At 48.4% G+C, this 23,631-nt stretch overlaps 1 protein-coding gene across 1 annotated transcript in view; it reads right to left on the bottom strand.

Annotated features, from left to right (window-relative positions):
- Positions 1-22,793, bottom strand: part of LOC142303172 (protein NDNF-like) — a 51,046-nt gene extending 28,253 nt beyond the window's left edge. The window contains exon 1 of the mRNA XM_075344343.1: positions 22,661-22,793. The gene's annotated coding sequence lies outside the window, so the exon portion shown is untranslated. The remainder of the gene's footprint in view (positions 1-22,660) is intronic.
- Between the last annotated feature and the right edge of the window lie 838 nt (positions 22,794-23,631).

Raw genomic sequence — 23,631 nt, 5'->3', positions numbered from 1 at the left:
CTCCAATATCCTATGGAAATGATAGAGAAGACAATATATGCAAAAAGGGACATAATTAATCACAATCTGTCACAATTACTTTGGGATAGCGGGGAACCAGGGCTCCTAAACTGTTCCTCAAGCTAAACAGCCCTATGCTATTCCTAATGTCAGGGATACCCCTAATGATAGAGAGGCCTGAGTCTCCTTCCTGGCCCTGCTCCTGACCATGCAAACCATTAATGTAAGAATATAGGCATGCATTACTTCTAAAGGAAATCTGAGAAAAAAATGAGATATATAGCATACAAAAATGGCCATTTTTATATCTGCCCAGTGGCCACGGCAAGGTAATCTCAAAGATGAGATTGCCTTGACGTGGTGACTGGGCAGATATAGAAATGGCCATTTTTGTATGCAAAATATCTCAATTTTTTCTTAGATTTCTTTTAGCACGTCTATATTCTCTCATTCACGGTTTGCATGCTTTAGCATTGCAACTGTTTGTTTTTTTTTGTCATAGTATGTCATGTTCAGTTATGCACCTATTCACACTGCATGATAGGGAGGGCCGTCAGCCTTTTTGTCCTTCTCCTGACCAGTCCTGATCTAATTCCCCCTTACATGGGGACGGACAGGACAGGAGTATATTGAAACTACAGAAAAATACAGTCAAGGGAAAAAACAAAACTCTATCACACAGCATGCACACATACTTGGGTGCCAGTTGTGTAACACAGCTGGTAACCTGCTCTCTATGCAGCAGGCTCAGGTCCTGAGCCCGTTATATAAATATGTCCAGTAAATTCAGCAAATTGAAACCTGGGTAGAGTGGGTCGTTGAGACGTTATAGGCCCCGGCACATCCAGGCTCTGAGTATCTGATCAGAATTTCTAATAGTTTGACCGAAAACATTGATATATAGCATTGTGCACTTGCAAACCATACTATTTTGGGGGAAATGGGATAAGAGGACTACGTGCAACAACATGTGAGCCTATTGTGGCTTTTACGTGTGATATGTGAAATATCACTGTACAGAAAATGTAAAGATCTTACTCCGTTCTTCAAGATCTTGATAAGTGATATTATTTGTTCCTTTTGTGCTCTACAGTTTCCATGGAAATCGAGAGATATTCACAAGCTCATCTCATTAGTCATCAATATAACAAAAGACTCTTGATAAGAAAAAAAAAAAAGAGTACGTTCTGAGAATAGATTTGTTTAACTCAACAGCGTTTCAGCCCCGATTTTGCTTTTCATGATAACTTCTTGTTAAGAAGCGCAGGTGTAACCAAAGGCCACCTGCCAATTTGCAACCGCACCCATGACCCATCAATGGCCCTGTCAGAGCTTGCAAGAGGTTTATTAAAAATGCAATACACAGAACAGAGTGTTATGGGGCAAATATATCGTGCAACAAAGAGCAAGAATCCTTAACGACACGGAGGAAAATTATTATTGGTGTTTCACACATCATAACATGCTCTAAAACATAAAAAGTGCCCAAAAAATGTTTGTTTGTGAGTCAAAAGAATAAAATTAGTGGAGTAAATCTGACTCAACTATGCATGAAAAATGGCAGCAAGTGATCTGGACTGACGAGTCAAAATGTGAAATACAACTTTAATTCCAGAAAAGTTGGGACATTGTGTAAAATGTAATGATAACAACAATGAAATTATGAGAAATTATGAGAATTAGACCTGGATGTAAATGTGGGGGGGTCAGGGTTATGCCCATCCCAGCAGATGCAGCCAGCACATCCAAGGTTATGTATAATGCTGTGTAATGTATATGTTGTATGGTATGTTATGTCAATGGCCATCAAGTGGCAGTGTGGTAGCACAGCTGTCCTGGAACCTGGGTGAGCAGAGAAAGAGTTAAGGAAGAGGAGGAGAGCAGCATGTATTAAAGGGTCAGATAGGAAGTAGACAGGAGGACAGTCCCCAGCTGGTGTTGTGATAAGAGCCCTTCTGAAGATTCTAACCCTAAGGCCGGGGCCACACGGGGCACTACTGCGATGCTCGCATGACACTAGGCTCGCGCTGGCAGCACAGCAGGAGCCGAGTGTCATGCGAGTATCCCTGCGACTGTGGTCCAATCATGCGATCAGACATCAGCTGCGGGGGGCGGGCCGGCTCTCAGGAGGGGCGGGCCGGCACGGAGGAGGGGCAGGAGGGATTTCTCTCCCTCTCTCTATTGCGATTCTCGCCCTGCACTCATGGCAAACCGGTGTACCGCGAGTGCAGTGCGATTTTTCTCTCACCCCATTCACTTGAATGGGTGCGAGAGAAATGAATCTCGCATTACAGTTGCAGCATGCTGCGATTGTTTTCTCGGTCCGACTAGGGCTGAGAAAATAATCGCTCATGTGCACTGACACACAGGCTAGAATTGGTCCGAGTGGAATGCGATGTTTTATCGCACTCCACTTGCACCGATGTTCTCGCCGTGTGGCTTAGGTCTAAGGGTCACCCCTGCGGCCGTGACGTGTGGGATCTACTTAGAATTGGTTAAGTACATCTCCAAGATACCAAGGGGTATAGTCCTGACGGTTGGGGGTCTGACATCCGTATTCTCTGGCTCGGAATACTCAAAGATTTCCTCACCTAACTGAAGGTCAGGTGCACCCTCCAGGAGTCCCTACTCCTTGAGGGCGCACTGTATGGCTGAATGGCTGAATCTTGGCACAGTATGGCTGAATCTTGGCCCAGGCACGAATGAGAGAGCACTGTTGGTTGCGGTGCTTCATGTGTGTTAGCGTCCCCTGTGGGTGGGGTGAAGTGGCCCATCAGACTTAATGAACCGGTCGGTGACAGCATGAAGTTGAGTAGAGGAATGAGAGGCCTAAAGGTGTCAGACAGAACCCAGGTGCTAGAAATAAGGACAGCTGCTAAATTGTATAATAAATGGAGGTGTAGAAGGAACCCCCATGGGATGTGTAATGGTCCCGGTGGAACGCGGGCCGAAATAATGCAAGAGAGGAAGAACAATACAATACATGTTTGGAAGAAGAAACTCTACCTTGACTTTATTTATTGAGAGGAAGAAAATGGTGTTGCCTGAACGGTTGTGGAGTTCTCCTGTGTGTGGTGCGGTGACGGGGAGGCAAGGGGTTGACGAACGGCTGCGCTGCGGCCTGTTGACTCCTGCAACCATGACTACTACCACTGCCTACCCCCTGCCCTCCACCGCATAAGCACAAACCTTCCCATTTATGTAGACAGAGCTAAGGGGAAGAGTTCAGAGTGTTCAGAGTGATGATAGTGCAGATTTTTATAAGTGTCCGGCAGTTAAACATGGCAAGAATCTAACCCTCATCTCTCTTCTTTTCATACAGGTATATATTTCATTCATCAGCAGTGATTAACCCACTTTCCAGCCTGTATCAATGGTATATATTTCATTCATCTTACTGAGTTTGTTCCCTGATGTGGTACAGTCATTTCACTTGTTTAAAGATTTTATGATCCATCTTGGCCTGCAATATTGTTTGTTTGTCTTTGAATATTATTGCCTTCTGCTATCTTAAGTCAGTTGAGTGATTGTTAACAAGTAAAATTAGACTTGGATGTAAGTGTACTGCCCCCACGTCAGCAGATCCACGGTGGCTCGAGGGGCGTCTGGAACCGGAAGTCGTGCGGCCACTCAAATAAAGGGAGTATTTACAGGGGGGTTGTATATTTAAAGTTTGTGACGCCAACCGGGGTGCGTGGTAAGGTGGAGCACCACCGCTGCAGTTGGGAGTACCCGGGGGCGATGGTGTGGGGCAGCTAGGTGTTGGAACCCTCGACAGGTAGGGGGGGTGCCCCTGGACTCAGTGATGATGTTGGGGACGGCCATTGGGAATGAAAGGGTCACTTGCGTATTCACTCAGTCCATAAAGCTGACACCGACAACTTGGTAAACCAAAGTTCTGGACACCGCTGCCGCCGAGGGGAGCACGTTTGGGTCCCGTTCCCTCTGGATTTGCCTGATGATCTGTGACCTTACTCTTGGTACTAAGTTCTCTTGCTAGTTGGCCCCTGTAGTGTGGAACTAGTCGGGTCCTGCTCCCCAGTGTGGCTAACTGAGGGAGCTTGCTCTCAGGGTTCACGCTTGGGATTTCCTGGACCGTTTTAGTGGAAAGTCCTATCCCCTTCGTTGCACTAGTACCCAGATTTTGGAGCGGGTGGAGAGCGGATCTTGAAGGCTCCGTTCTCGTCGGGTAAATTGTCAAGTTGCCTGAAGCTACTCCCTGACCTAGGGTCCACGTACTCTGTCGTGCCCGGGTCCCAGCCCGGTGATGGTACAAGGCTGCCGGCTGTCTTCCTTGACAGTTCCGTGCCCCTTTTCACGATCCCCTGTGACCGGGGGTCCAGATCCTACTAGGCCCAGACCACCGTCTGCTACCTAGTGACTTCCAAGGAACCCGGCTCCTGACCTCCTCTCTCCTTCACTCCTACCCTTCCTCTCTCCTACTGACCTACTGGCCTACTACTGACACTCCTGACCTCCCCTTACCAACCCCCCAAGTGGGCGACCCTATTCCACTCAGGCTGTCCACTGGTGTGTCTGGTGGATGTGGTGCAGAGTGTTCTTAGGATTTTGATTGGTTGATGTTGGCAACACCGTTAGTTGGGGACCCGTAACCAAGGAGGAGGTGGATATTGCACAGAAGGGCAGATTGCACAATACCCTGTGACGACCTGATAGGCCAGGGCGTCAAATAAGCACAACCTTTCTATATATTTAGACAGAGGTAAGGAGAAAGCACTTGTGCAGAATTTATCGAAGTGACAAATTTTTCTAAGTGCTCAGCAGATAAAAATGGCAGTTAGACAGGGCGGGAGACAGGTATGTCATGCACGACAAACTTGTTCATAGCTCATTTGTGCTGCAAAATGTATTCACCATTTGTATTTGTATCATTTATGTTCTAGCTGCTTCCATGTACCACCCTTTCACACACTCTGTGCACATATATATCAGTCCCTCTCTCCTCCTGTCTCCTATGTACAGCTCTCATACTGTTTTCAAATTCTTATATGACAAAGATCCATTCACTTCCACCATACAACACAAGAGACACTTTCACAAATCACTTAACTATCTGCTCACTCTCTCGATTCTCCTTCACTTAAGCGCAGGATATATGTCCCCTAACCCAGGCACTGTTTGTAATAGTAAATTTAACTCCTTCCCTTCTACATTCAGAAACTCATTAATATTTTTTGCATGCCTTCTGCCTCCTTTAACTGTGCCCTCTAGAACCCATGGTCAGCATGTAACAAACTCTCCTTCATCCATGACTATTTCCTTTCAAAGTCCTTTACCTCCTAGTTGTTACTGAAACCTGGATCCAGCAGTTGGACACCACCACTGCTCTCTTGTATGCTAGCCTATAATTTTCACATACCGTCAGACCTGATAACAGAACAGGTGGAGTTGTTGGTCTGTTGTTTTCATTAAATTGTGTTTTTCAGGTTATCCCTCATGTACTCTCACTTATCTTTCCTTCTTTTGAGGTCCATACTGTCAGACTTTACAGGCCCTTCTTTCTGCAAGTGGAGGTTGTGTTTCGCCCTTCAAACTCCAATCAGTTCCTCCATCACTTTGACACCTGGCTTCCACACTGTGGCCTATGAGATTCCCACTTTCCTCATGGGGGACTTTAACATCCCTATTGATAATCCCTTCTCCCCATCTGCCGCTCGTTTTTTAGCTTTAATCTCCTCTCTTGGCCTTTTACTGACTGTCCTACACCTACACATGAAAATGGGAATATGCTAGGCTTGGTCTTCTCCTAATCCTGCTCAGTGTATGATCTTACCAACTCCCCTCTCCCACTCTTTTCATTTGCACCAATCTCCTCCCTCTCATGTCCTGACTCTGCCCTGAAACATTATACTGAAACACTGCAAAGTGCCCTGGATGAAGCTTCCCCTCCTACATACAGAGCAACTCGGCACAGACGGCGGAAGCCCTGGCACACGCTACTAACATGTCTTCTCCAGCAATGCTCCAAGTGCACTGAAAATCTATGGAGAAAGTCCAAGTTGGCCAAAGATTTCATCCATTATAAGTTTATGCTTAAAACATGCAACTCTGCCCTTCACCTCTCCAAACAAGTGACTTCCCTGCTCTCATAACCTCACTGTCCAACAAACCTAACTGGCGCTTTGACACTTTTCATTCCGTCCTCGGTCTAAAGGGTACTGTACACGCTGCAATATCGGTACCGATATCGCTAGCGAGCGTACCCGCCTCCGTCGGTTGTGCGACACGGGCAAATCGCTGCCCGTGGCGCACAACATCGCTAACACACATCACACGGACTTACCTTCCCTGCGACATCGCTCTGGCCGGCGATCCGCCTCCTTTCTAAGGGAGCGGTTCATGCGATGTCACAGCGACGTCACACAGCAGCCGTCCAATAGCAGAGGAGGGGCGGAGATGAGCGGCCGGAACATGCCGCCCACCTCCTTCCTTCCTCATTGCCGGTGGATGCAGATAAGGAGATGTTCGTCGTTCCTGCGGTGTCACACATAGCGATGTGTGCTGCCGCAGGAACGACAAACAACATCGTACCTGCAGCAGCAACGATATTAAGGAAATGAACGACGTGTCAACAAGCAACGATTTTTCACATTTTTGCGCTCGTTGATCGTCGCTCATTGGTGTCACATGCTGCGATGTCGCTAACGGCACCGAATGTGCGTCACTAACAACGTGACCCCCGACGATATATCGTTAGCGATGTAGCAGCGTGTAAAGCACCCTTAAGAGTGCAGACCTCAACCAACAACCTCAGCACGGAATATCTGGCCAATTAATTTAATGAGGAAATTGTCCCTATGCGACAGAAAATTTTCTTCCAGTCTCCTAATATCACAAATTTTCTTCCCTCCTGCACATCATCTAGCTCATTTACAGAAGAAGAAGAAGAAGAAGAAGAAGAAGATGCTACCAGGCTCCTCACATTTTCTCACCTTACTACCTGCACCAGTGACCCTATTCCTTCACATCTGCTTCAGTCCCTTTCCCCGGCTGTTACTACTTAATTAACTACCTAACTAAAATATTTAACCTCTCTCTCATCTGGTATCTTTCCTTCCTCCTTCAAAGACACCAGCATACACCCAAAACTGCGCTGCTACCTACAAACCTGTCTCTAATCCCCCTTCATCACTAAACTTCTGGAACACTTGGTCAACTCCCATCTAATCTGCCTGATAATTCTGATAATCTAATCTAATCTGCTTGATAATTCTCTTCTTGACCCTTTACAATCTGGTTTCCACTCCTTACACCCTACTGAAACTGCTCTAAAGGCCCAGTCACACACAACGACTTACCAGCGATCCCGAAAACGATGCGACCTGATAGGGATCGCAGGTAAAGGTACTGTCACACATAACGAGATCGCTAGCGAGATCGCGGCTGAGTCACGGTTTCTGTGACGCAGTAGCGATCCCGTTAGCGATCTTGTTATGTGTGACACCTACCAGCGATCAGGCCCCTGCTGTGAGATCTCTAGTCGTTGCAGAATGGTCCAGGCCATTTTCTTCAAAGGCGATGTCCTGCTGGGCAGCACACATCGCTGTGTTTGACACTGTGTGACAGGATCACAGTGACTGCTGAGATCGTTATACAGGTCGCTACTGCGACCTGTATTGTTCCTGCATCGCTGGTAAGGTGTGACTGTGTGACATCTCACCTGCGACCTCCCAGCAACTTACCTGCGATCCCTATCAGGTCGCATCGTTTTCGGGATCGCTGGTAAGTCGTTGTGTGTGACTGGGCCTTAAGTCGCTGGGAGGTCGCAGGTGAGATGTCACACAGTCAGATCTTATGGCCTGGACCATACTGCAACGACTAGAGATCTCACAGCAGAGGCCTGATCGCTGGTAGGTGTCACACATAACGAGATCGCTAACGGGATCGCTGTTGCGTCACCAAAACCGTGACTCAGCAGCGATCTCGCTAGCGATCTCGTTATGTGTGACGGTACCTTTACTAAAGTCTCTAATGATCTGCTAACAGCTAAATCTAATGGTCACTGCTCCCTGTTGATTCTCCTGGATCTCTCTGCTGCATTTGATGCTGTGGATCACCAGCTCCTCCTCACTATGCTCCGCTCTATTGGACTCAAGGACACCGCTCTCTCCTGGTTCTCCTCCTACCTCTCTGACCTCGCCTTCACTGTGTCTTTTGCCGTCTCCTCTTCCTCTCCTCTTCCTGTCGGGGTTCCTCAGGGCTCAGACTTAGGCCCAGTCCTCTCCTTTCCATACACTGCACGTTTTGGACAAACCATCAGCAGATTTGGTTTTCTGTACCATGTCTATGCTGATGACACCCAATTATACAACTCTTACCCTGACATCTCCCCTACATTACTACAAAATACAAGTGATTGTCCGCTTGCTGTCTGCACTGTATTGACCTGGAGCAGTGACGAGCGCCCTCAAACGTGGACTAACTCAGAGTATCTTCACTGCCCAGACACACTGAGTGGGGAAGCTTGCCCACGCCCGAGGTTTTATCTGAAATTTCTAGACTGCGCAGTCACACATACACCCATTACGGCCTCTTCTGTCCAGAACTTAAAGTAAATTATGTCACCACGCCATGTTCAATGTACTATTCGGTGACATTTTATCCTTAGCACACCTAAGGGAGTGTTGTCCTCTCTCTACACCTCTTTACCACGTGGGGTGGGGGCCATGTAGGATATTATTTAAGAGGGATGTTTAAAGCGATGGGAGACCTATTTTGGGAACTAGGAATGAGAAGGAATCCAGCAATCATAGGGATCCCAAGGTTAAAACTATATCTTTATTAAACTTCCCTCATTAAAAAAATGTCTAAAAACTTAAAACCATAATGAAAAACAGTAGACAAGGTCTACGCATTTCGGGCACAAAAAAATGCCCTTAATTGTTCCTCAAAAGCGTAAGACCTATTCTACAGTTTTTCATTATGGTTTTTAGTTTTTGTACGTTTTTTTTTAATGATGGAACTTTAATAAAGAATTTTAACCCGGATATCACTGCAGCTGCTGGATTCCTTCTCATTCCTGGTCTCTCTCACCTAGAAGCCGGTTCAGAGCCTTCGTGCACCGCACCCCTGCTACATTTGCATAGTCTGGTGAGCTGAATACCTTTTTTTCTCTTTTGTTACACCTATTATTGGGGCACAGTATCTGGTTTATGGACATCTTTGATTGATGCCATCCATGCCTGAAGCTTCCTGATGAAGCAGATGACAAGGGGGAAACGCTTTGAGTTGAGGCAACAGTCGGAGGGAGCACAGATGAGTAGTGCATTTGTTGCAACTGTCCATATTATCTTTGAATATACCACCTAATCTTATCAATGTCTACAATTAAAGATTAGGGTGGAATTGGCCAGCTTAATGCACACACCCTCAGTACTACCTGCTTTTCTGCAGTAATCTTGGTGCTATCCTTTATTCATCTAATGTATACAGTATTATCTATATCTGTGCTGTGGTTGAACTCCCTATTCCTGACTGTTTTTTCCTTGCACTAAGTTACAGGGTTATCAAACATATCTGTTGAGGTGTGGTAGTGCCATTATCGGTTGTTTTAGGGTGCCAACCTCCCCGGTCAGTTAGGGCCACTAATGTAGTCCTATATAGGGATAGTGTGCCGCCCCTGTAGAAGTCTCACTGCTCAGATCTGGGGGTTACCATGGCTCGAGAGTCTCCGGACCTGGGGGCTCGCGGACACTTCAAATGGAAAGTGGGCTATTTACAACGGGAGAGTTCGTGACGCCACCCGTGGTTCGCGGTAAGGTGAGTACCACCACTGCTGATTGGAGTATCCGGGGGAGATGGAATGGGGCAGCCAGATGACGTTCAATCCACGGGTAGGGGAGGCCCTGGGACTCGGGAAGATGATGTTTAGGGGAGCGTAGTGCAGGTAAGACTCAGGGGAGGACAGCGTCCTCACTCAGGCTGTGTTGATATTGATGCGACCATAAAGCAGACTCTGACATAGAAGTAAACCAAGTCTCTGGGTGCCGCTGCCGCTTCAGGGAAGCTCGTTGGGTATTCCGCTCCCGTTCGTATTGCTGATGGTCGGTAACCTGCCTCCACGCACTAGTATTTAGATGTTCTGAGTGACCCTTTGGCTTGGAGCTGTCGGGGTCCCACTCCCTACAGTTAAGTAAAGGAGCTGTGCTCTCGATGGCTGACACTTGGGATCTTTGCAGGCTGCATAAGCTGGAAAGCCCTATCCTCCTTGTTGTGTTGTTGCCTTCGATCTCTGAGCTCTCGGGGATAGTTCATAAATAGACTATCCTCCGCAGGTTAATTATCAGGTTGCGTGAAGCTACACCCTGATCTAGGGTCCAGTACCCCGCCGTGCTGGGTACCGGTTCGGTTACTAGGTACTCCGGTGCCGACTGTTCTTCAAAACTAAGCCTGGCTACCTTCCTCTAATACCCTGCGACCGGGTCTCCGACTCCTCTGGTCCTAGACCACCGTCTGCGACCTAGCCAAAAGTCTCCAGGGAGCTCCAACTCCCAGCTCCTCACTCTTTGGGAGCTACTACTGTTCTGCCTAAGCTTTTCTCTCCACTTCCTCTCACTGACTTCCTCCCTCCCACCAGTCTGTCTGACCCCTAGGCGAGTGGCCCTGTTCCAGCTAGACCACCCACTGGCGTATCTGATAGGGTGTGGTGTGAGGTGTGGCTAGGATTTGAATGCTGATGGAGCAATACCAAAGGTTGGGATCCCAGAACCATGGGTGTTTGAGCTCTGTACCATAAGGACAGAAGTGCAGTTCCCTGTGACACCTTGATAGATTCAGGGCCATCACAATAGTATCTAATTAATGGGTACATCTTGCTCTTATTCTGTGGCAGAATTATTATTATGTATTTTACATCGTCTTACATGTACGGAGTTTGTTAACTTTATTCAATAAAAGTTATATTTTACATTGACAATTTTTCTAAAGGTTATTAATGTGTAATCTGTCCGCTGTCTTTAACATCTCGTCCTTCCTCTATCTAGAACTGAACCTGTCAAAAACTGAACTTCTCATGTTTCCTCTCTCTACTAACTTCCTAAACCCAATACTACAATTTCTGTGTGTGGCTCTATCATTACTCCCCAGCAGCACGCCCGCTGCCTTGGGGTCACGCTTGACTCAAATCTCTCCTTCACTTCCGACATACGATCATTCGGTCGCTCATGTCACCGAAACCTCAAAATATCTCTAGAATTCGACCTTTTCTTACTGTTGACTCTTCAAAAACGTATTGTTGCTCTTATTCATTCTCGCCTGGATTACTGTAATTCTCTACTAATTGGTCTCCCTCTTACTAAACTCTCCCCTCTCCAACCATTCTGAATGCCGCAGCCAGGATCATTTTCCTCTCCAGCCACTTCACTGATGCCTCTGCTCTGTGCCAGTCATTGCACTGGTTGCCCATCCGAATACAATATAAACTTATCACTTTCACCCACATTGCTCTCCACAGTTCTGCACCGCCCTACATCTCCTCCCTAATCTCTGTTTACAACCCTACCCGTGCTGTCCATTCAGCTAATCATCTAAGACTGTGATCCTGTATAATGTGAACCTCCCACTCCCATCTCCAAGACTTCTCATAAGCTGTGCCAATTCTCTGGAACGCACTACCAAGAACAATACTTCCAGTTTAAAGCAAACTCTAAAAATGCATTTCTTTAGACCGGCCTATCACCTCACCTCATTTATCAAACTATTTCCATTTTGCCCTTACACAATTTTCTTCCAAATATGGTACTTTTTATTTTCTGTTTACACCCACCATACACTTAAAAGCCTTTTCTACCTGTATATGTATATACTAGAAGGTGGCCTGATTCTACGCATCGGGTATTCTAGAATTTACGTATTGTGTAGTTCATGTATGATTTTTGTTATATATATAGATGTTGTTGTGTGTAGTTACCAAGTGTTTGTGTAGGGGCTATATATGTTCTGGGTGTTGTCTGGGTGTGACGGGGGGTGAGAGCGATGTTGTATGTGTGTTGCGTGTGTTGCGTTGTTTGTGTAGCGCTGTGTTTCTGTAGCGTTGTGTGTGTGTGTGTTGCGCGGTTTGTGTGTGTGTGGTGTGTTTTGGGGGGGAGGTATGTTTTGTGCAATGTGTGTGTTGTGCGGTATGTGCGTATATTTATGTGTGCCGCGGTGTTTGTGTGTTGGGTGTTGTGTGTGTGCAGCGTTGTCTGTGTGTGTGGGTGTCTGTGTAGGGCGGTGTTTGTGGTTCCCAGTGTGTGTTTGTGGTGTGTTGTGCAGTGCGCACGCGTGTGTGTGTTGGGGGGAGGTGTGCACTTCCCATCGTGCTCCATCCCCCATGCAGCGCACTCCCCATCGTGCTCCATCCCCCATGCAGCGCACTCCCCATCGTGCTCCATCCCCTATGCTGCGCACCCCCCATCGTGCTCCATCTCCCATGTTGTGCACTCCCAAACGTGCTCCATCCACCATGCTGCGCACTCCCAAACGTGCTCCATCCGCCATGCTGCGCACTCCCAAACGTGCTCCATCCGCCATACTCCGCACTCCCCATCGTGCTCCATCCCCCATGCAGCGCACTCCCCATCGTGCTCCATCCCCTATGCTGCGCACCCCCCATCGTGCTCCATCTCCCATGCTGCGCACTCCCAAACGTGCTCCATCCGCCATGCTGCGCACTCCCAAACGTGCTCCATCCGCCATGCTGCGCACTCCCAAACGTGGTCCATCCGCCATGCTGCGCACTTCCAAACGTGCTCCATCCGCCATACTCCGCACTCCCCATCGTGCTCCATCCCCTATGCTGCGCACCCCCCATCGTGCTCCATCTCCCATGCTGCGCACTGCCAAACGTGCTCCATCCGCCATGCTGCGCACTCCCAAACGTGCTCCATCCGCCATGCTGCGCACTCCCAAACGTGGTCCATCCGCCGTGCTGCGCACTCCCAAACTTGCTCCATCCGCCATACTCCGCACTCCCCATCGTGCTGCATCCCCCATGCTGCGCACTCCCAAACGTGCTCCATCCGCCATGCTGCGCACTCCCAAACGTGCTCCATCCGCCATGCTGCGCACTCCCAAACGTGCTCCATCCGCCATGCTGCGCACTCCCAAACGTGGTCCATCCGCCATGCTGCGCACTCCCAAACGTGCTCCATCCGCCATGCTGCGCACTCCCAAACGTGCTCCATCCGCCATGCTGCGCACTACCAAACGTGGTCCATCCGCCGTGCTGCGCACTCCCAAACGTGCTCCATCCGCCATAATCCGCACTCCCCATCGTGCTCCATCCCCTATGCTGCGCACCCCCCATCGTGCTCCATCTCCCATGCTGCGCACTGCCAAACGTGCTCCATCCGCCATGCTGCGCACTCCCAAACGTGCTCCATCCGCCATGCTGCGCACTCCCAAACGTGGTCCATCCGCCGTGCTGCGCACTCCCAAACTTGCTCCATCCGCCATACTCCGCACTCCCCATCGTGCTGCATCCCCCATGCTGCGCACTCCCAAACGTGCTCCATCCGCCATGCTGCGCACTCCCAAACGTGCTCCATCCGCCATGCTGCGCACTCCCAAACGTGCTCCATCCGCCATGCTGCGCACTCCCAAACGTGGTCCATCCGCCATGCTGCGCACTCCCAAACGTGCTCCATCCGCCATGCTGCGCACTCCCAAACGTGCTCCATCCGCCATGCTGCGCACTACCAAACGTGGTCCATCCGCCGTGCTGCGCACTCCCAAACGTGCTCCATCCGCCATGCTGCGCACTCCCAAACGTGCTCCATCCGCCATGCTGCGCACTACCAAATGTGCTCCATCCCCCATGCTGCGCACCCCCCATCGTGCTCATCCCCCATGCTGCACCAGCATCAGCCTCTCTACCCGCAGCATCAGCCTCTCTGCCCGCAGCATCAGCCTCTCTCCTCCCAGCATCAGCCTCTCTGCCCCCAGCATCAGCCTCTCTGTCCCCAGCATCAGCCTCTCTGTCCCCAGCATCAGCCTCTCTCATCCCAGCATCAGCCTCTCTCCTCCCAGTATCAGCCTTTTCTGTCCCCAGCATCAGCCTCTCTCCTCCCAGCATCAGCCTTTTCTGTCCCTAGCATCAGCCTTTTCTGTCCCCAGCATCAGCCTCTCTCCTCCCAGCATCAGCCTTTTCTGTCCCTAGCATCAGCCTCTCTCCTCCCAGCATCAGCCTCTCTCCTCCCAGCATCAGCCTCTCTCCTCCCAGCATCAGCCTTTTCTGTCCCCAGCATCAGCCTCTCTCCTCCCAGCCTACCCCAGCCTCAGCCTCCCCCAGCATCAGCCTCTCTCCTCCCAGCATCATCCTCTCTCTTCCCAGCATCAGCCTCTCTCCTCCCAGCATCAGCCTTTTCTGTCCCCAGCATTAGCCTCTCTCCTCCCAGCCTACCCCAGCGTCAGCCTCCCCCAGCATCAGCCTCTCTTCTCCCAGCATCAGCCTCTCTCTTCCCAGCATCAGCCTCTCTCCTCCCAGCCTACCCCAGCCTCAGCCTCCCCCAGCATCAGCCTCTCTCCTCCCAGCATCAGCCTCTCTCCTCCCAGCATCAGCCTCTCTCCTCCCAGCCTACCCCAGCCTCAGCCTCCCCCAGAATCAGCCTCTCTCCTCCCAGCATCAGCCTTTTCGGTCCCCAGCATCAGCCTCTCTCCTCCCAGCCTACCCCAGCCTCAGCCTCCCCCAGAATCAGCCTCTCTTCTCTCAGCCTCCCCATCCCAGCCTTCCCGAGGATCAGCCTCTCTCCTCCCAGCCTCCTCCAGCACGCCGTGCTCCTCTGCCTACACTCACAGATCCGATCGCATACACTCACACACACCCACACACACCCGATCGCATACACTCACACACACCCGATCGCATACACTCACACACACCCGATCGCATACACTCACACACACCCGATCGCATACACTCACACACACCTGATCGCATACACTCACGCACACACACACTGACGATATTACACATACGCGCTCATACTCACAACATCCGGAGATACCACATGCTTCTGGCCCTGTGATCCTCCGGCAGGTCCTGGAAGCTCACAGCACAGTATCGCCGCCGAGAAGCAAGTGTCGCGGGCGGGGAGGAGGGTGTCAGCACACTACGCTCACCCCTTCTGCTCGGGTCCGGCGGTTGCTGCTCAGTGGTGTCTCGAGCTGTGGGCCGGATCCCGGGGGTTTCTCGAGCGGCACTCCTCGCCCGTGAGTGAAAGGGATTGGTTGGGTGTGGGGATTGTTTATTGTCCGTGACGCCACCCACGGTTGTGGTGATTGCACCACCGCTGCTCTATATGGGGATCCCGGGGATGGTGATGCGGAGCAGCCAGGTGTTGTGTTGCCCCTCCGTGGGTAGGGGTTGGTGATCCCGGGGCCCGGTGATGGTTTGGGAGGTGCAGGGCCTGGTGGGCGCAGGGACGCGGGGGCAGCGCTGTGCCTTGCGGCACTGTGGTACTCACTACGCGGGGGCAGCGCTAGGTGACGGTGATGTCCCTCTTCCTAGCACCTTTGTGTACTTGTTGGTTGCGATGGGTCCCCACCGGTAACCCGCTCCCCGGCTTCAAGCTGGACCGGGGGAGCTCTACTCTTTGCCCGCAGGCGCTGGCCCTAAGAAACTGGTGCCTTGGCGGTGGCGGTGTCTCTCTTACACTGGCTGGGCTGTTGCCTTCAATCGGGACTTGGTTGTTGGGGGATCTACGTCCCCTTCACTGACGGATTCGGCAAATTATGGCGACTCCAAGCCTTGCCGGGGTCCGAGAGGCCCCTGCCCTGGTGCTGACTGTCCTTCGGAACACTGCTCCAGACCGCCGGGCACACAGCCTACGGGGTCCTTCCAGGAACTTCCAAACGGTCCCCCTCCAGACAGTCACCGCCGTTGCTGACCTTGCTGACCTGTCCTGCACACAGCTGGACTACCTCAGGCTTTTGCACACTCCTTCTGTTCTGTCACCACTCTTGCTGTCCTCCTTTACTACTTTTCTTTCTTCACTTTCACTTAGCTCTTTACTTTAGCCCTGTCTGGGCTACTCCTCCACTCCTTCCACTTCCTCCTCCCTGACTAGACTGCCTGGTACCTCCCGCCTCCAGAGCTGTGAACTCCTCGGTGGGTGGAGCCAACCGCCTGGCCCACCCCCTGGTGTGAATCATCAGTCTCTGGAGGAAGGCAACAAGGATTTTTGGTTAGCTTAGGTGTTCCTACCTGGGATGTAGGGTGTGGTAGTGTGTGACCTGTGTCCCCTGGCTTGCCCAGGGCGACACACAAGCGATATCCCAGGATGTTGTGAGTGTGTGGATGCGATGTGATGTGTGTGTGAGAGTGAGTGTGATCTGGTGTGTGTGTGTGTGTGTGTGTGTGCTGTTATGTGTGTGCGTGTGTGTATGTTCCGCCGCTGCAGGACCTTGATGCGCTGGTAACTATGCTACCATGGTTACCAGCGTATCTCGTCCCCCGCTCGCACGGGAGCCCACACCAGCATACGCCGGCCAGCCCCAGCAATGCGAGGGTATGTGTCGGCTGGTTTGGCGGCGTACGCTGATGTGTGCTCCCAGGGGTACAGTACTCACCTGGTAGTTGTGGCTCCCTGACCGTGTCGGTTCGGGGAATGCGTGGGGGGCGGGGCCAGAGCTAGCGTGCATTGCGTGAGGGGGGCGGGGCGTGGCCGAGTTGCCAATGCCTGCAGGGTGCCGGGGCGAGAGGCCAATCTGTGAGGGGGCGGAGCCTGGGCGAGCGGCCGGCCAATCCGTGTGGGGGCGCAGCCTGGGCGAGCGGCCAATCCGTGCGGGGGGGGCGGGGCCATGGCGAGCCCAGCGGCCAATCAGCTTTGTGTCACCGTAAGGACACAATTTTGGAGCAAGACAGACAGACAGACAGACAGATAGACAGACAGACAGACAGACAGACAGAATAAGGCAATTATATATATAGATACTGGCTTGTGACTGCTTCATACAGCGTTATCTGAATTCACTATTATTGTATTGATGGTCCATACAATACATGCACTTTTTACCATTTACATTTAGTGCCTCACCTCTTTCCTCATAGATTGTAAGTAGTGATGTACGAACTCGACCCCGGCTGTCACACGGTTTCTGGGTCCACGCATTAAATCTCATAAATATTCACTGCTTCCCCCGCCCACCCTCTGTGACAGCATCTGTGATTGGTTGCAGTCACACTGTTTTCTTGCCGGCATTTGTAATTGGTTGCCCTCACACTCGCTGTCTGGGTCCTGAAGAGGAGTGTAAAAATAAATACATAATTGTGAAAAATGGAATGGGGTCCCCTGTATTTTGATAACCAGAGAAGATAAAGAAGACAGCTGGAGGCCCCAACTGTGTGCATTATCTTGGCTGTGTATCAAAATACGAGGGACCCCATGCAGCTTTTTTTAAAAAAATATTTAAATAAATCACATTTGTCATCAAGCCAGAGGTTAGTAATGAGGAGGGGTCTATTAGACCCTCCATTACTAATCATATAAGTAAAAATAAGCACAAAACACAGATAAAAATCCTTTGTTTAAAAAAATCACCCTTGTCCTTCAGTTTATTAACCCCCAAAACACCCCTGCAGGTCCACAGACACGAGGTCCCATGACGATCTCGCCTCTGCTACATCCTGAGGTTGCAGTGCGTGGTCACATTAGAAAACGCCACCGAGCACTGCGACCTGCAGGACATACTGATGGAGCCGCAGCTGTGAGAACAATGACATCAGTGAATTCACCTGAGGTCACAGCTGTCAGTTCCCACAGTATACTAGCTGTGACCTCAGGTGAACTCACATCTGGTGAACTCTATGAACTCACCTAAGGTGCACTCAATAAACCCAATGCTGCATGTGCACATTGAGTATTTGGTTGCAGAAAATCTGCATTTCCTGGCAGAAAAATGCACCAAAACCATGATGTGGTTTTGATGCGTTTTTCTGCCTGCAGTTGAAGATGTGGTGCAGAAATATGTTGCAGAAATCTACATCAATTCTGCATCTACTAGAATAAAAATGCAGCACAAATTCGGTGCGTTTTCATCCAGGAGATGCAGATTTGGTGCAGATATTTCTGCAACCAGATACGCAACGTCCGCACATAGCCTAAACCGGTAATCTAATCCGGCATTGTGTTCAATGAGTTAACCTGAGCTGACTTCACTGAGTTCATTGAGTTTACCTCAGGTGAGTTCACCTGATGTCACAGCTGGTATACCATGGAAACTCCAGCTGTGACCTCAGGTTATCTAATTGAACTCAATGCTAGACTACCAGATTAGGCTATGTGCGCACATTGAGTATTTGGTTGCAGATATTTCTGCACAAAATCTGCACCTACTTGCAGGAAACATACCAAAATCGCATCAAAACCACATCACATTTTTGGTGCATCTTTCTGCCAGGAGATGCAGATTTCTGCAACATATTTCTGCACCAAATCTGCATGTCCTGGCATAAAAAAATGCATCAAAACCACTTCATGTTTTTGGTGCGTTTTTCATCCAGGAATTACAGATTTTCTGCAACTGAATATTCAACTTGCGCACATAGCCTACGCTGGTATTCCAGCATTGAGTTCACCTCAGTTGAGTTCATAGAGCTCAACTGAGGTGAGTGCAGCTGTGAACTCAGGTGAACTTACTGACATTACCGCTCTCACAGCTGCGGCTCCGTCAGTGTGTCCCTGATGCTGTAGTGCTTGGTCACGTTTTCTAATGGGATCGCGCACTGCGACCTCAGATATAGCAAAGCCAGGATCATTGTGGGATATCATGTCTGTGGATTACGTTTGACCTGAAGGATTATTTTGAGGGTTAATTAATTGGGGAAAGAGGATGTTTGTGTGTTTTTAAATAAAGAATGTATGTGTGGTATATTTATTTTTTTTTACTTACTTACTTAAGAGAGGGTCTCCCCAGCGTGAGAATACCAGCCCCCAGTTGTCTGCTTTATTTTAGCTGGGTATAAAAATTGGGGGGACCGCACACCAGTTTTTAAACTTATTTATTTAAATAATACAAAAAAAGACTCATGGCTCCCTCGTGTTTTGATACACACATGATAACGCCTCCAGCTGTCTGCTTTATCTGCACTGGAAATAAAAATATGGGGGACCGCACGTAATTTTTCCAATTATTTATTTCTTTTTCCACTCTCCACTTCAGGGACCTAGACAGCTAATTTGAGGAAAACCACAATCAGAGACGCTGACATGCTGGCAAGCTGACTGCAACCAATCACAGACTCTGTCACAGAGGGTGGGCAGAGAAGCAGTGAATATTCAAGAGATTTAATGAGCGGACACAGAAGCAGTGTGACAGACGGGTGGAAACTCGGTAAATATAATTTCTTTAATCCCCATTTTACTTCCTTTTGCAGCCCCTGAGCCCTCATTAACACCATTTTATAACATTTAAGTTCGGGTCTCTTAGAGCTATGTGGGGTTTGGCGTCCAGAGTCAAGTCTGGAACTGTAGTACTATAAGTACGATAATGCGCAGGTGCAAGGAAAGGTCAAAGACCACCAGCGCATGCGCACAACAATACTATGCTCTGCTCTCAGCAGGGCAGAGGGAAATGCGCATGTGCAGGAGCGCAATAGAGGACACTGTGTAGATGATACAGGATGCGTCATCCGCACAGAGCAGGGAGGGAGGACGGCGATCGTAAGAAGAAAGGAGGAGACGGATCAAGGTCAACAATGCCCACCGGACCGAACCGCCCCACAGGTGAGTATAATAACGTGTTTTTATACTATACAGATCGACTTAAGTATTCTAGAATGTTTTATATAAAGGCTGACTAGTGGTGGCCGCAATTTATGTGGGAAAAACCTGGTTACAGATCTGAAAGGGAACCTATCTTCAGCCCAAAGAACAAAGAGTCCTGGAATGGATGATCCAGCTCCCACGAGCCCTAATCTCAACAGCATCGAGTCTTTATGGGATTACATGAAGAAACAGAAGGATTCGCACAAGCCTCATACACAGAAGATCTGTGGTTGGTTCTCCAAGATGTTTGGAAAAATCTCCCTGCCGAGTTCCTTCAAAACCTATGTAGAAACCGAGAAGATTTGATGCTAATTTGAAGGCAAAGGCTAATCACATAAAATATTGATATGATTTGAATTCTCTTTTGTTCATTCACTTTGCATTTTGCTGATTGATACAAAAAAATTAACACTTCCTTTTTTTATAAAGCATTCTGCTGGTTATTATCAAACAGTTGAGGTTCTTGAAAAACTCGCCCTTAACAGCGTAGTTAATGTTGGTCTTGGGTAGTTTTTCCAATAGCAGATTATTGCAGAAGGTAAAGAACAGTAAAGACTACAAGTCCTAGAACAAAAAATATACACCTGATGAAGACCAGCTGAGGATGTCTAAGGGAACATCTTTATAAGTCTGGATGGAAAAATAAGGGCCAAAATCGCACTTGACGCACAATGGTGTTAAAACATCACTCAATATTATCAATCATAATCTGTTTTCATCCAGTTTGCATTTTTTAAATGAGTTTCCCATTAAGGCTATGTTCACACTTCCGTTGTTTTGCATCAGTCGCAATCCGTCGCCTTGAGGAATTACGGTGTCCTGCAAAATATTTTGCAGGAATCAGTTTTTTCCCCATAAACTTCTATTAGCGATGGATTGTGACTGATGGCCCTGCGTTGCATCCGCCACATGACGGATCAGTCGTTTACTGACTGACCGTCAGGCGAGAGCAACGCACAATGCAATGTTTTTGGCGCGGCAATAAAACGCACTCTGCAGGTGTCCGTCGCCATCCGTCAAAACCTATAATGGATGTCTATGGTGCTGGATTCCGCCATAATCCGTCACATGACGGAATCCAGTGCTGGATTCCGTCATGCTCTACTGAGCATGCCCAGCATGTTTGGCACACCCATTGGGCTGTCCCAAACACAAACAGATCACGACGGATCCGTCAAAAAACGAACGCACAGCGGATGTAACGGACACGGCGGATCAGTTTTTTCACAGGATTCCTGTGAACGGAATCCTGTGAAATAACACATCCGTTGCACCAGTTGACATCTAACACACAACGGATCGCAACGACGGACCTGACGGATTTAAAACAACGGAAGTGTGAACTTAGCCTTATATGTATATGAAATAAGTTTATTGATGATAGAGCACAATATAGACAAGTTTTATGAGAAAATTTAGGGTTAATGGTCAACATCTGAGCACTGCGATAATCGATCGAGTACCGAGCACGCTCACCCATCATTAGTTATGGCTCTTTGGCTAAAGATACTGGGGCAAATATACGATTATTTTGGTGCACTAATTCATCTAAAGCTCTGTTCACATGGAACATACAAACGGAATAAGTGATCAATTATGTAACCGCAAGCACAGACCCCATTGATTATTATGAAGGTCCATCTAGAATGATAGAGACAATTAAGCATGCATAACAATTTTTTTTGTTCTAAAAAATGGACAACAAACCGACCATATAATAATTAACGAGACTCCAATCCTTCATTTGCATAATTGATACAACAGATCTCTTTTAACCCGTTCACCTGCTCTTAAAATGGACAATTAATATGGACAAATTCTTTGGCACCAATCATCTAAACCCTTAAACTGCCATGTGTCACATGAATAAATATCTTTAATTTAAAGCACCTTGGAAGAAAGACGATTCCGGCAGCTTAATAGGAAAGGGTTCTTTCCAGTTAGAGCAGTCAGACTGTAGAGTGCTCTACCACAAGAGGTAGTAATGGCCGACACTGTAACAGTTTTTGGACAAATTCTTTGGCACCAATGATTTAACACTAGAAGTCCCAGAGAGGGGGTCATTTACATTTCTACCTTTGGAACCCAGAGACGGGTCGAATGACCTGAAGGATTTTAGCTAACATCCTATAATAACCATCTTTTATTCTGTAATTAAGGCCATTACTGTCGCACCACAGGAGGTTGTTGTTTTCCATTGCGTTTAGCCATTTAGTTTCTATTTAGTTCTATTCAGTTTGGACTAAGGGTCATTTGACCCTCTTTCGGGACTTCAGGGGGGAGCTCGAAATTTCTGGGACCTCTAGTGTTAAACCCTTAAACTGCTATGTATCACATGAGTAAATGTCTCCAATTTAAAGCACGTTGGAAGAAAGGCGATTCTGGCAGCTTAATAGGAAAGGGTTCTTTACAGTTAGAGTAGTCAGATTGTGAAATGCCCTACCACAAGAGGTAGTAATGGCAGATACTGTAACAGTTTTGGGATAAATTATTTGGCACCAATTATCTAAACCTCTTAAACTGATATGTGTCACATGAATAAATCTCTCCAATTTAAAGCACCTTGGAAGAAAGACAATTCCGGCAGCTTAATAGGAAAAGGTTCTTTACAGTTAGAGCGGTCAGACTGTGGAATGCCGACCACAAGAGGTAGTAATGGCAGATACTGTAACAACTTTTAAAAAAGGGCTGGAGGATTTCATCAGTACATACAACATTGTGGGTTATAAATGATTTAGTGAAAAAAAATGTATAATTGGTGGAGGAAGGTTGCACTTGATGGTCCTTACTTTGTAATTAGAGGGTATAAAAAAAGAGAAATAGCAAGTTTGGCACATTGTATCCAGCATTAAGCTGCAATCTCAGGCTGAGAAAAGGGAAACTTTGTGACTTACCTGAAAGATCTGGTGTCCGGCGGCCGTAAGCTCCGGAGAACCTGCCGTGACTCTGTCCAATGGAGATCCTGCTGTGGTCTATTTACCTGTCCCATGTATCGGAGCACACACAGAAATGTAGCAATGTTCTGCTGACGCGACCGCGCCCCGTGCAGACACACCTGCAGGTTTGCATGCAATCAGTAAAAATCTACATATGATAAAAACAGGAATGCCGGCCTGTATAATAAGTATGTACTGTACCTCGGAGATATTTAACCCATGTATAGTAAGTCACAAGTGGCCGTCCTGGCCTCAGAAGTGCACATTTCTTGTAAGAAGTTGCCATTTCTTATGACCCTAATACACGGTGCAGCCCTAGAACTCGCTGCTAATTATGTGGTTGGTCAAGGACAATGAGCGGATAACTACCACGGGCGCTGGCACAGCAGTGGGTTAAAGTATGTGTTTGATGTGGAGGTATTAAATGGTTGTACGGTTGTAAAAGCAAAGTTTAAACACTTGTGTTAAAACTAGTTCAGTAGATGCTCGAGGGCATGAAAGACGAAGAACGGCAGGGAGCGAGCACCTGTGCTATAGGATATATCACCTACAGAAAGGCGGGGAGAGATAAGGAGATAATCTTACTGAAGCCCAAAAAATGGCATGTGCCTAAAGGCGCCCACACGCGTGGTGATATGATACATTGATACATGTAAAGGATCTCATAATGATGCCAAAAGTGCTGGAAGAAAGTCAAAAATAAGGCTTTGTGCACACAGAGATTCTGGAGGTGTGGAAAAATAAAGAGTTTTTCAAACAAATTGCTTCAGGAAACATTCCTTGGCTATGTGCATACAGTGGGATTTTTTTTAGGAGGTTTTGGAGCAGAAAGTGAGTGGGCACCCCCAGTATTTTTAGCTGTTTTGAAATTTAAAGAAGGATTTGGAGTGTTTCATCACTATTTCGGATCAGTTTCCACTACAGAAAGA

Source organism: Anomaloglossus baeobatrachus, chromosome 4 (genome assembly GCF_048569485.1).
Source record: "Anomaloglossus baeobatrachus isolate aAnoBae1 chromosome 4, aAnoBae1.hap1, whole genome shotgun sequence".
NCBI classification, from domain to species: Eukaryota; Metazoa; Chordata; class Amphibia; order Anura; family Aromobatidae; genus Anomaloglossus; species Anomaloglossus baeobatrachus.
The sequence above is the reverse complement of the archived record's forward strand: the minus strand, read 5'-3'. Positions and strand labels throughout refer to the sequence as shown.